The sequence below is a fragment of the Ruditapes philippinarum genome, unplaced genomic scaffold, assembly GCF_026571515.1.
Source record: "Ruditapes philippinarum isolate M1 unplaced genomic scaffold, ASM2657151v2 ctg1031_1_1_1_1, whole genome shotgun sequence".
In the NCBI taxonomy this organism is placed as follows: Eukaryota; Metazoa; Mollusca; class Bivalvia; order Venerida; family Veneridae; genus Ruditapes; species Ruditapes philippinarum.
This window is the reverse complement of record NW_026853822.1, coordinates 407,130-419,404: the sequence shown is the minus strand read 5'-3', so window position 1 is coordinate 419,404 and position 12,275 is coordinate 407,130. Positions and strand designations below refer to the sequence as shown.

At 32.5% G+C, this 12,275-nt stretch overlaps 1 long non-coding RNA gene across 1 annotated transcript; it reads right to left on the bottom strand.

Moving 5' to 3' along the window:
• Positions 1 to 6,716: 6,716 nt before the first annotated feature.
• LOC132738047 (uncharacterized) lies at positions 6,717 to 7,467 on the bottom strand. Its single transcript, XR_009626812.1, has 2 exons — positions 7,103 to 7,467; positions 6,717 to 6,802 (listed from the first exon to the last, which is right to left on the bottom strand). It is a non-coding gene; the product is annotated as an uncharacterized LOC132738047 (long non-coding RNA).
• Between the last annotated feature and the right edge of the window lie 4,808 nt (positions 7,468 to 12,275).

The following is a 12,275-nucleotide window of genomic DNA, read 5'->3' as shown; positions in this document are numbered from 1 at the left end:
TAGGTTTAAATCATTGAATTTCAACAAAAGCGATCAGTAATAACATAATTATTCTGCCTCATGAATAACCAATTGCATGTTGCAGCTTCTTTGTAGCAGAAGACACACAAATCATTTACAGGGCAAAACGCGTTTTTTATTCAAGGACCATAACTCAGCCCAAAATCATTTAACCGAAAAACCCGTGTAATATGTGCACAAACAAGTAAAGTTTCACTGAAATTCCATTAGCGGTATAAGAGAAGTAGTCCGGATAAACTTAAAAATAAACATTTTTAAGCGCCATTACTCTGACAAAGATCAGTGAACCAACCAAAGCCGATGAAATGCACAACTTAAATTGGTATAGATCATTTCTGTAAAGTCTGCATGGAATTTCACCGGTAGTTTCTGAGTAGTAGTCCAGACAAGCTTCTGTGTAACTGGCAATATAAAAAACACCTTTTTTATTCTAGGGCCATAAGTCAGTTAACAATTTATCAAGTAGAAAACCTGTGTAATATGCGCAAGTACTTCAGCTATCGTTCAATCCTGTGAAGTTTTAAAATTGAAAATGCATTAGTGGTATAAGAGGAGTGGTCCGGACAAATTTTATTACCACTTTTTATTCAAGGGCTATAACTATGCCAAAAATTATTCAGCAGGTAAACCCATGTAATATGTGTAATTATTTGCGCTGCTGATCAATACTGTTAAGTTTAATTGTAATTGCATTAGTGGTATAAGAGAAAAAGTCTCTTTAAACTTTAAAAATAATAATCATAAAATCATAAAATGGCCATAACTCCGACAAAATCATTGAACCGTCAAATACCAAAATCATACACACTGATCATTCTTGTAAAGTTTGGTTGAAATTGCACCGATAGTTTCGGAGGAGAAGTCCGGTGAAGCTTCTGCTTAGCTGGAGACACAGGAAAAAGCATATTTGTCTATTCAGAGCTATAACTCGGCCAAAAATCATTCAACCGGATAACCCATGTAATATGCACAAGGATTTGAGCCACAGATCAATTCTGTAAAGTTTCATTGAAGTTGCATTAGTGGTATACGAGGAGTAGCCCAGACAAACTTTAAAATGACTATCATTAGGGGCCATAACTCTGACAAAAATCATTGAACCGGAAATGCCAACGATATGCACAACTGCACAACTTGACTTGTTACCGGCCATTCCTGCAAAGTTTGGATGTTGCACCAGTAGTTTCTGAGGAGTAACAAGTTTTGTGACAGACGGACAGACGACGGAGAAGTGATCCCTATATGCCGCCATTTCTCGTAGACGCGGCACAAAAGGATAATATTATGTTCCCACCAGTAATAATATATATAATGACACTTATCAAAAAGGAAAGGTGTCCAGTTAAATGAATGGTAAGTTGTAGATAGCATTTTCGAACATTTTGTGTTAACTTTATTTTGAATGTCCTTCTTATATACCTTCTAAAACAGCTAAAGTTTATCCTGCACAATTAAATTGAGGTTGGACAAGTCATATGCGTTTAAGGTGACAACGGAGTCAATTATCACTGAAAATACCTAAAATGAGATTTTTTGCTAAGTAGATTTATCAACCTTTTCTGAACACATTCGTGATTTAATTTTGGAAGCAGTTAGTCCGAAAAATGTGTTTTTAAACGTTTTAAAACGGTACCCATACTATTTGTATCTGCTATTTGCGTGACCTGTCGATTATCGATAACGCTCCGTCCCCTGTTGAGGCATCAATGAGGGAAATCGGTAGTTCCATATATCCGTGAATTACAGGTCCATACTGGTCCATACTTCTCTTAATACATGTATCGTACAACTACCGTACATCTTTTATGAATATCTCAACATTTAGCCTTTTTTATAAATTAAGAAATTGTCGGCCAATGTACGTAACATAATGTATGAAACATAAATAATTAAGCATAGCGGCAAATCGCACGACCACGGGGTTGATTAAAAATGTAGTTGCTAAAATATCCATAATGTGTGAAAATAATTTGTCTGTCCCGTTAATCTGATAGATATTACATTGAGTTGATAGACTTTTGTACGGATTCATGCAAGGGCTTACTTTACATTCAACCTCGTTTTCTAACAATGTCAAGTAAAACAACAACAAAAACAGACAACATTTTTTATGTGAACGCCTATATGACTTGTGGTAAGGTGTCCCTGACAAATTTCTAAACCATTTTAGATTGTCTAAGGATGATTATTTCTCTATGAATAAAAAAAAAAGATATTAAAATATATTCTCAGTGAAAATAAATTGTTCGCCAGTAAATCGGACACAGTACTAATAAATCTGGGACAAAGTATGTAATTTATTGTCTATCCCGGTAGAAACTGGATCTCTATGCCGTGCATAGATGATATTCATGATAATAGAAGTCAAGAAGGCCAGATCATAATGATCGAGTAATACCTTTTATTTCTATTAAATTATGTGAAGCATAATCAATTTGGTGGAAAAAAATATATAATATCCCGTTCTTATTTGTACATCTACCATGGACTTTAAAAGACCGTCAGAAGCTCAGTTTGTTGTTATTTTATTTTATATTTTAACGGAATTTCATACACGAATACACAGGCAGAGGGACACTGGTATAATACAATAATAATGCTGCTGATAATAATAATACACTTCAAAAAGGAAACAATTAAATACCCCGCTAGCGGTGCGCAAATGCGTTCCATTTCCCCCCACTGAGTGCCTCAAATTTTACCGATAGTCACGTGACATGTGCGACAGATATCAGACGGACAGTAAATCACGTTAAAAATTGAAGAAATTTCGGCTATAAACTGATATTAATCAGCAACTTTTTAATTGGTCAGATGTCACTGGGTCATAAAATGTTGTTAGAGTATGTTACCGCAACTTGTGATCCTCTCTGGTGCGATATTTGTGTATTATGCAATTATTTAGCGTGAAACGTAGGGGTCCGAGAGAGAACAGCCGATTTATGACACTTCGTTTGATGCGTGTCGGGCTAACTTCTAAGTCATTGTAACGCAAATATATAAAAATCAGTTAACATAGTTAAATACCATTCAAGCTAGAGAACATGTACACCCATTCATTTTTATTGTTCTTTCTTACCTAAAATCATTTTTAAAGCCAAGTACTATATATGTGTGAGTTTTGTTACTTCTATCTAACTGATAGTCATTCTTGTAAAATAAGTTATTGTAATTTATTGCATCAGGAAAGACCCGTTGCTAATGTTGAGAGAACTTGTGGGTCAACCCTTTTGCCAAATATGTCATGTCATTGTATTGTAACTGTCTACATGTATGTATATGTCTTATTTTTGGCAATAAAATATGTTTAAATCAAAATCAACTTTGAATCGGCATAACTTTTTTAATAATCAAGCAATTAACATGCGGTTTAAAGCACATGAAAGGAAATTCATTTACGGAGGGAACCGTGTCAGGGATTTTTGTTTGCTCAATCAGCGACTTAATTATCTTTAATTACGTAATATGTATGGTGAAAAAAGTCGCATAAAATGTTTGACGTTACGTAATATTTTTTTGAGAAAAGATAGAAAAAAATCGAGACACGGTTCCCTAGATAATATAAGTATGGTTATTTTCCAAAAGTTTGATGACAAAAAAATAAAAAATGACTTTGATATGACGATTTAAAATTTTAGGATTTTTATTCAAAATCAATCATTTACAAAGGAATTTTTTTCAAATATGTTATTTTTTATGATGATCAACGACATTTAATGCACAAAGATTAAATAAATAACAATCATTACTAAAATAACTTGGTTTAAATGACATTTATGTGAGTACCACGGAAAGTGTCTGTTGTCACCTTAAGTAATGTAAAAGTTACGAGGTATTAGGTCTCTTAAAAAGGTCTGCGAATGTTGTAAGACTTTAATACGAAACCAAATCGTGTGTTGCTTTACAAAGTCTTTAATTCAGACGAGACTAAACTAACGGTATGGAATCACCTGATTTTATTGTAACGCTCATTGACAATATGGCAGCACATGGGATTTTCAGGTATTTCTATATCATATCCCTTATTCTTAGAATTGTTGTCGTTTTTACCTTATTTTCCATCCATGTACTTATAGGTTTCACAAACACCCAAAAATGCAACCGGCATTTACAATTTGTATAATTATTTTGCGGGTAACATTCTGTCCAAATTTATATTTTGTAAGGAACTGATTAAACAATGTCAAGAAAGCAAGAGAATTGGATCGAAGAATTTCTTTATTCGAAAATGTAAATATTAAACATGTTGAAATTTAATGGGTTATTTTCTTTTCAAGAAAGAGGGAAAATGATTTGGGTAACGGAAACTGGCACTTGATTTCTTGATATATCCCACTAAATATGTTATGTTCAAGCGATATATTTGCAAGTTGAAGCCTGGATATTGATTAGATAAAATCGAAATCTTGATTAATGCATTCAGTCTTAAACTTTCATATAATTCTAAGTAATGTTAAGATTATCTTCAAGGCTTAGCCACCATGGATAGCAAATTTCATACTGAAATGAATATACTAAATGAATATACAGATAAATGAATCGCTGAAAGGAAAACGAATGTATCAAGTATTAGTTGAAGGTCTTGTATTTCCAGCTTAAACATTATTACATATGTCATATTTCATGTTTTGCAGCTTGGATATTGTTTGAGGAAATAAGAGAAAGCATTTCATTCACGTGCAGAAAAGCACCTTAAAACAGGACGTTAATAATTTTGTGATTAACATTTTAAAGCCGAGCAAATCTGTCACGTCTCATGTATGGTGTTTTTACTGTAGATATTAAGATTTCAATGACATTCAACTTTAAGTTCTTTACCTTTGAACACTCACTTTCTTTAGAGTAAAAAGCTGCTTCTGATATTTTGTAGGTTGTTTTCTTTCTTGCTTAAGAAAAAAACTGATTAAACATGAACACAAAAAATAATTTTAAAGGCAATTTGTCACATTTAAACAGTTGAATGGTTGAATTGGCCATTTCAGTTGAACGATCATGAGATTTTTTACGTGTAAATGAAGAATACTTATAGTAGCACTATGAACTGGATTTCAAAATTAGTAAAAAAGACATATTGTTATAGGCCAATACGTCGCAGTTAGAATACACGCAATACAGAGAAGCTTTATGGGATCCTGGTTTCACGTCTGTCCAAACTTGAAAGATTAAAGCTGCGCACGCCTGTGGCTAATTAAACATGCAATAAAAGACAAAAATCTCGGTAACATTGCCATTTCTCTGCAGGTTTTTGATATTGTTGACTCAAAAATAGCTGGCTGCCATTATAGCCTCGGTAATTTCAATATTAAAACATAACTGTCAAATGTATTGATCAACATAACGAAACTGGTTACTTGATACGAAACGCGGAATTAGCAAACCAGACGTAATGTTTTATGCAAGAATGTTAATTCATGAAAACGTATTGAAAGTATTTCCATTATGCTGACAATATTAAATATAAAATTTGTGACAGGCAAGAAGATCCAGTAAAAGTCCCGTATCTCAAAATGCTATTTTGCGTTGTAAGATATCATGTTTTGTACAAATTAATTCCAACCGTAATTATACAATACATGTACATGTATATCTGACAGACGTGAAACAATGGACCCCTGAAATATTGTGATTAGGCTACTTTGCACTGCATGTATTCTACTCGTTTTTAAGTGTCAAGATCGCGACACATTTGCCTATAACAATATGTGTGTTCTATAAATTGAATTCCAGTTCAGATGCTACTCTAAGTAATCTCATTTACACGCGCGAAACATTCTTATCGTTCCACTGAAATTTGCGGGTTAAGAATATAAACACACTTCATTTGAATACCAACAATTAATCAATCTTTAATATATTGTTTTGTCTTTTATTAATATTTGTTTATATGTATATTAACGTTATCATTAGTTTTAAGTTTTTATTTCGCAAAAACAAACAAGAGGGCCCTGAGGTCGCTCACCTGTATATAGGCCCCATGAGCGTGGCCAGTTTAAACCCCCAGGGCTTTTATTTGAACAAACTTGGAAGACACTCATTAGACGATGTTTTATGATGTTAAGTTTTTACTACCCTTACGGAATGCACTTATAAGTCACTTATAGGCTATTTTATATGTAGATTATACTTCACTTAGTCAATTCACCTATAAGTCAAGTATATGTATTTTAAATGCAAATTAGATGTAAGTGCAGTATATGTCTGGCATTTTGACATATAAGTGAAGTATAAGTTATATATAAGTCACATATATGTGACATGTAAGTCAAAGATATGCTCAACTTATAAGTAACATATAAGTGACTTATATGTTACATATAAGTGACTTATATGTTACATATTAGTGACTTAATATAAGTCACTTATAAGTAACATATAAGTCACATGTAAGTCGCATATATGTTGCTTGATGTCAAAAAAGCTTGAAATAAAATAAAAGTTTAGTAATTTAATTTCAAAAATGTTTATTAATTTATATTCATAGTCATATAAAAGAGCAAAATACAAAATTCAACATACATATCCTTCAGTTCAATCATCTTACATTCACTTTAACAAAAACAATATTCATTTGTAACAGCAAGTTTTTGTTTTTTACTGGTTTTCTTGGAATCAAACACTTTATTTATACAATTATTTTGCTGGAAGTCTGTCGGTGAGGAACTGTTCAAATCATAAATTTGATCAAATGTTTCTGATTATTCAAACTACTATTTCTTTTATTGATGTCTGTTTCAGTGCTCTGATTCTGTTTCCTCGGAGAACTTCATGTGGCTGTGTTCACCTTTAAAGATAAAATTCATAATTAATTAAAAAAGATGTGGAATAAATTCCGACCATTGTAAATGCAGTTATATTTCATATTTTGTATATCATCAAACTATATTAGCTATTTATGCTTATGCATATACAAATATACTAAGTTACACAGTATCTCATTTTTGTGCAGAAGTCAACAGTGTTGTTTAAGAATTGCTAAAAGTCTCTATAAGAATTGATTAACAGCACTATTTGCAACAACATTTATTATGCTCTTTTCTGTAAAAGATTTAGAGCAGTAAGTATAGAGATTAAAAAAACATACCTTTTCAGGCTCAATACTGCATATCATTATTCACCTGGCATCTCAAAGTAAGAACTGGTCCCACTAGCCTGCAATGTATGTAAAATGTAATATCAGAAATCTCCATTGAAAACAACAATAAAATGTTAAATGATTATGATGACCCTGTCTTATTCAGCTGCATAAAACTACTGATTGTACTATTTAGTTCTAATAATTCAATTAATTTGACTATTAAATCTAGATTTAAATCAATTACAAGTATTAGTAAATCTAAAATAAAAACAGCCTTGATCTCTCAAGTTACAAATTTTAGTTTGCTGCCATCTTACTTTGATTGTTTAATATATAACCTGTATCAATTCTGCATAAATGTAACTCAAAGGTATTTACCTGATTTTGTTGTATATCTTCTTGTCCTAGGTGATTCTTCTTGTCATTCTTATTTACCATAACTATACTTAAACATCTTAAACAAAACAATATCTCTAAATTTCCTAAAACATCAAGTAGATTCTCTGTGATTTCCACCAGCTTGCTAACCTAAATGTTTCAGACTTACAACTGTGTACCTGGGCAGGTCCAATGTTATGTGCAACAGGGTAAATCCAAAAATCAAAGCACTCATCAGTTCTATCTTACAATCATTGAATGTGAAAAAAAATCAAATAACTAATAGATATGTAAAGTTTAAAAATCATTATACATTTTTGAAAAAGAAAATGCAATGTCATTTTTTACAAATTCAGGATAGGAACTGTTATCTTTCCCCAAAATAATCACATGGAACAGTCTGATTTGTAGGAATGACCAGTCAAAAAATTAGTCATGCACATATGGTGGCAAAGGCAGGTGGCCAGTTTTATCAGACCTCTGATCTATGTGGTGTATCAGTGGATGTAGAAAATATAAGTAATCTTCAGGCATATTGGTTCCTTGATTTTATATAGATTAAAAGGGCAATATAAACTGTTTATTTCAAGCACTGTTTTTTTAATGTTTAAATATCTAAAATACACTAGGCCTAAATGTCTTAAAAATAACACTTGTGTATTAAAAAAAAATACACCTCTTTTTCTTGTTAGAATATCTTACTTCAGCGAAATTAGGTCTGTAAGAAGTACAGTAGGTAAAAACATATAGATTTCAATGTCTGTTTCAAGTTAGAAAAAAAACAAGAGTAGAATTATGCCTTGGGTGACTTTTATGTGAAATATTTTCCTTGTGAAAAGAAATGACATGGAATTTCATTTCTGTCCATGGTAGCCTAGAAATCACTGATTGAATGCCATTTCTGTCCAAATTCCGCACAGAATCTGTGCCAAAATTTTTTACAGGTAATATACTTAATTGATAATCATTTTTTCTATTATCTTATTTAAAAACCCCCAGCTGTGTTTAAAAATTAATAAGCAACATTTAAAAAAAAAACTTAATTGTTTGTGATTAAGGTCTAAGATTATAGTATTTTAAATTCTGAGTATTTTGATACCCATTGTGTTAAAGCAAAGAATTACAAATCAACTTCAATAAATTTTACCAATTTTCTCATGTTTTTGTACTTAGTAATTTTTTCAGCTTTGCACAGTAATAAAAAGTCTCGCAAAAGTTCTAAGTTTTCACTTATATCTAACATAGAAACTGGTTACTTCAAACTTCACCAGTATAAGGCACTTATAGGTGACATGTATGTGACTTATATGTTGGGGAAAAAATGGCCAAAAGTGACTTATATGTAGCATATACCATAACTGACTTAGACAGGTTTTTCGGTGATTTATAAGTGACTTATATGTAACTTATAGTTCTCTTATAGGTCAAGTATAAGTTGCATATAAGAAACATATAAGTCACTTAAAGTCATTTTGGTAAGGGTACACACATATAATGAAAAATAATGACGTTTGCCCTCCCACCCCCCGGCAGGGCCAATTTTTATCCAAGGCCTTTTATTTGAACAAACTTGGTAGACACCCATATGAAGATGTTTCATGCTAAAAATCTAAGCTCTAGCTCATTGGGTTTTTTAAAAGAAGATTTTTAAGTTTTTACTGTACACATATAGTTAAAAACAATGACACCCCTGGGGCTGGCCAATTTTGATCCCAGGGCTTTTATTTGAACAAACTTTTTAGACACACTAGAAGATGTTTCATGCTTAATATCTAAACTCTAGCTATTTGGAGTTTTTTCAAAGAAAATTTTCTAAGTTTTTGCTATACACATAATTATATGAAAAATCAATGACCCCGAGGCGGGCCATTTTGACCCCACGGCTTTTATTTAAACAAACTTGGTAGACACCCATTAGAAGATGTTTCATGCTTAATATCTAAACTCTAGCTATTTGGGTTTTTTCAAAGAAGATTTTTTAAGTTTTTGCTTTACACATATAAGGAAAATCAATGACCCCTGGGGCGGGGCCAATTTTGACCCCAGAGCTTTTATTTGAACAAACTTGGTAGACACCCATTAGAACATGTTTCATGCTAAATATCTTAGCTCTAGCTCTTTGAGTTCTTTAAAAGAAGATTTTTTTAAGTTTTTACTATATGCATATAGGGAAAATCAATGACCCCCTGGGGTGGGGCCAGTTTTGACCCCAGGGATTTTTTTAAAATAAAGTTGGTAGACACTACTAGAAGATGTTTCATGCCAAATATCTAAGCTCTAGCTCTTAAGGTTTTTTAAAAGAAGATATTTAAAGTTTTTTCTTTCGGTTGCCATGGCAACCAGAGTTCTGCATGGAATTAAATTCTTTGAACAATTTTTAAAGGTGACCACCAAAAGAACATTCCTGTGAAGTTTGGATGAAATTGTCATAGTGGTTTATGAAGAGATGTCATTTAAAGTAAAAGTTTACGGACGGACGGCGGACGAAAAGCGATCACAAAGGCTCACCCTGTCACTTTGTGACAGGTGAGCTAAAAAACAACCTATATTTTATGAGAAGGAGCTTTTTTCTAAAACTAAGTATCAACATTTTGAGGACTTACATTTGAATGTCAGTAAAACGCCATACCTAGTACGTTTCACATTTTCACAGCTTAAACATGTGTTACCGCTCTGTTTCGAGGTGTATTTTCATGTTTCATAAACAAAATGTCTGCCCGCATGTTTGCATTTCGCAAACGACATCCAAGTTGGAACCTTTCATAAAACCTGCAAAACATAAAATATGACACCTGTAAATATGCTTATCCTCCTGTTTAAATCTGAAATTTGTGCTTTTATTTCAGCTATTATTCATCCGTTTGTATATTTCGTTGTGTATAAACGTGTGAGTATTAAATCTACTACATGTATCTACATTGGCTTGATTCTATTCAATCGCCCTTTAAAGTATTAATATATTACCCATAGGTCTATGAGAGTTTAAGACTGACTTTATTAATTAAGATTCGCTTTGATTCCATCAATGTCTATGATATTGCTTGAACATATTATATTGTGTTGGAGTTATCAACAAAAACAAGTACACATGTCCGTTACCCAAATATTATTTTTCTCTTTTTGCCGGAAAAGGAAAAAGCTAATCAAAATTTTACCTGCTTTTCAATTCTAAACTCCTTTCTCTTTGCTTTCTCCACATTGCTCCAACAATTTCTTACAAAATACATATTATGAGTGAATTTCACCCGCAAAAATATTGTTTAAAGTTGAATTTATGAGTGTTTGTGAAAACTGAGTTAAGGCCGGCATATTGTCAGTAAGCATAACCATAAAAATCACGTAATTCCCTAATATGAAACCGACAAAAATTGCAAATTGCTAAAATGGTCAATGTTTGATACTAAAGTCTACGTTGGTAAGGAAAGCTACCGGCTATTGTGAATAGCCAGTAGTTGCTCTACATGGCTGTCCATCGGTTGCTATGGATGTAGTGTTTGCTTTGTATATTCAATGGCTGATATGGAAATTACTTGTTGTAAAGGAAAATCAATTGTAGTTATGGAACCGATGCGAAAGAAAGCCAACAGTTACTATCACAGGCGCTAGTCACATAATCAAATATTTTACATAATCGGTCTATATATGTATATAAAGATATAAGGCCCCCAACGAAACAAAAACATCATGCGGAACAAACAGGAACACTGCTGCAATAAACGACCAGATCACGGTTATCTCTTTCTGGTCGCCATCTGAAAGGATCAATCCAAGCGTTAAAGCTTTTTATTTGCATTAAAATTCTTCAAATAGCAAAGAAATGAGTAAAAGTTTCAGAAAATGCCAATATTTTCAATCCATGTCGTTTTCGACCTCAATCTATTCATGTATACAAACACGATTACTGGTCGATTTCTACGAAATAAATAGAAAACATCTAAAATTTCCTCATAAAATTCATAAACAAACTCTTTTTCTATCAATCTGCGAAATCTAAATTGACCTTGAGCCCTCTTTGTACGCAAATATTTAAAAAATATTGGTTGTAGAAGCGGAGGTCAAGTAAAGTGCGCCATTTTGAATTTGAAGTGAGAGGTAAATGAAGCAAAGAAATAGTATTATACGATTGGTCAATAGTATTCCGGTAATTATCTGAACCAATCAAATCCTTATATAATATTTTATGAGGAAATTTTAGATGTTTTCTATTTATTTCGTAGAAATCGACCAGAAATCGTGTTTGTATACATGAATAGATTGGACGTCGAAAACGACATGGATTGAAAATATTGGCAATTTCTGAAACTTTTATTCATTTCTTTGCTATTTGAAGAATTTTAATGAAATAAAAAGCTTTAACGCTTGGATTGATCCTTTCAGGTGGCGACCAGAAAGAGATAACCGTGATCTTGTCGTTAATTTCAGCAGTGTTCTTGTTTGTTCCGCATGATGTTTTTGTTTCGTTGGGGGCCTTATATCTTTATATACATATATAGACCGATTATGTAAAATATTTGATTATGTGACTAGCGCCTGTGGTTACTATGGAAAGTTAATGGTTGCTTTGAAAAGTTTTTTTGTTTGGTTTTACGGTGCACCAACACAGTTAAGGTCATTTGCGACGAAACTGGAGAGATGATTTTGTCTAACCTCAGGTGTAACAACCTTCAAAGCGTCATCTAAACCATCTCACCTGATGTTTCTGATAGAAACATAGACTCCAATTATTCGAACCCATTGAGTTGCCTTTTACGCTCACGCAGGGTTAAACATTGGATACAATTCTGATGCACTTACCCGTTAA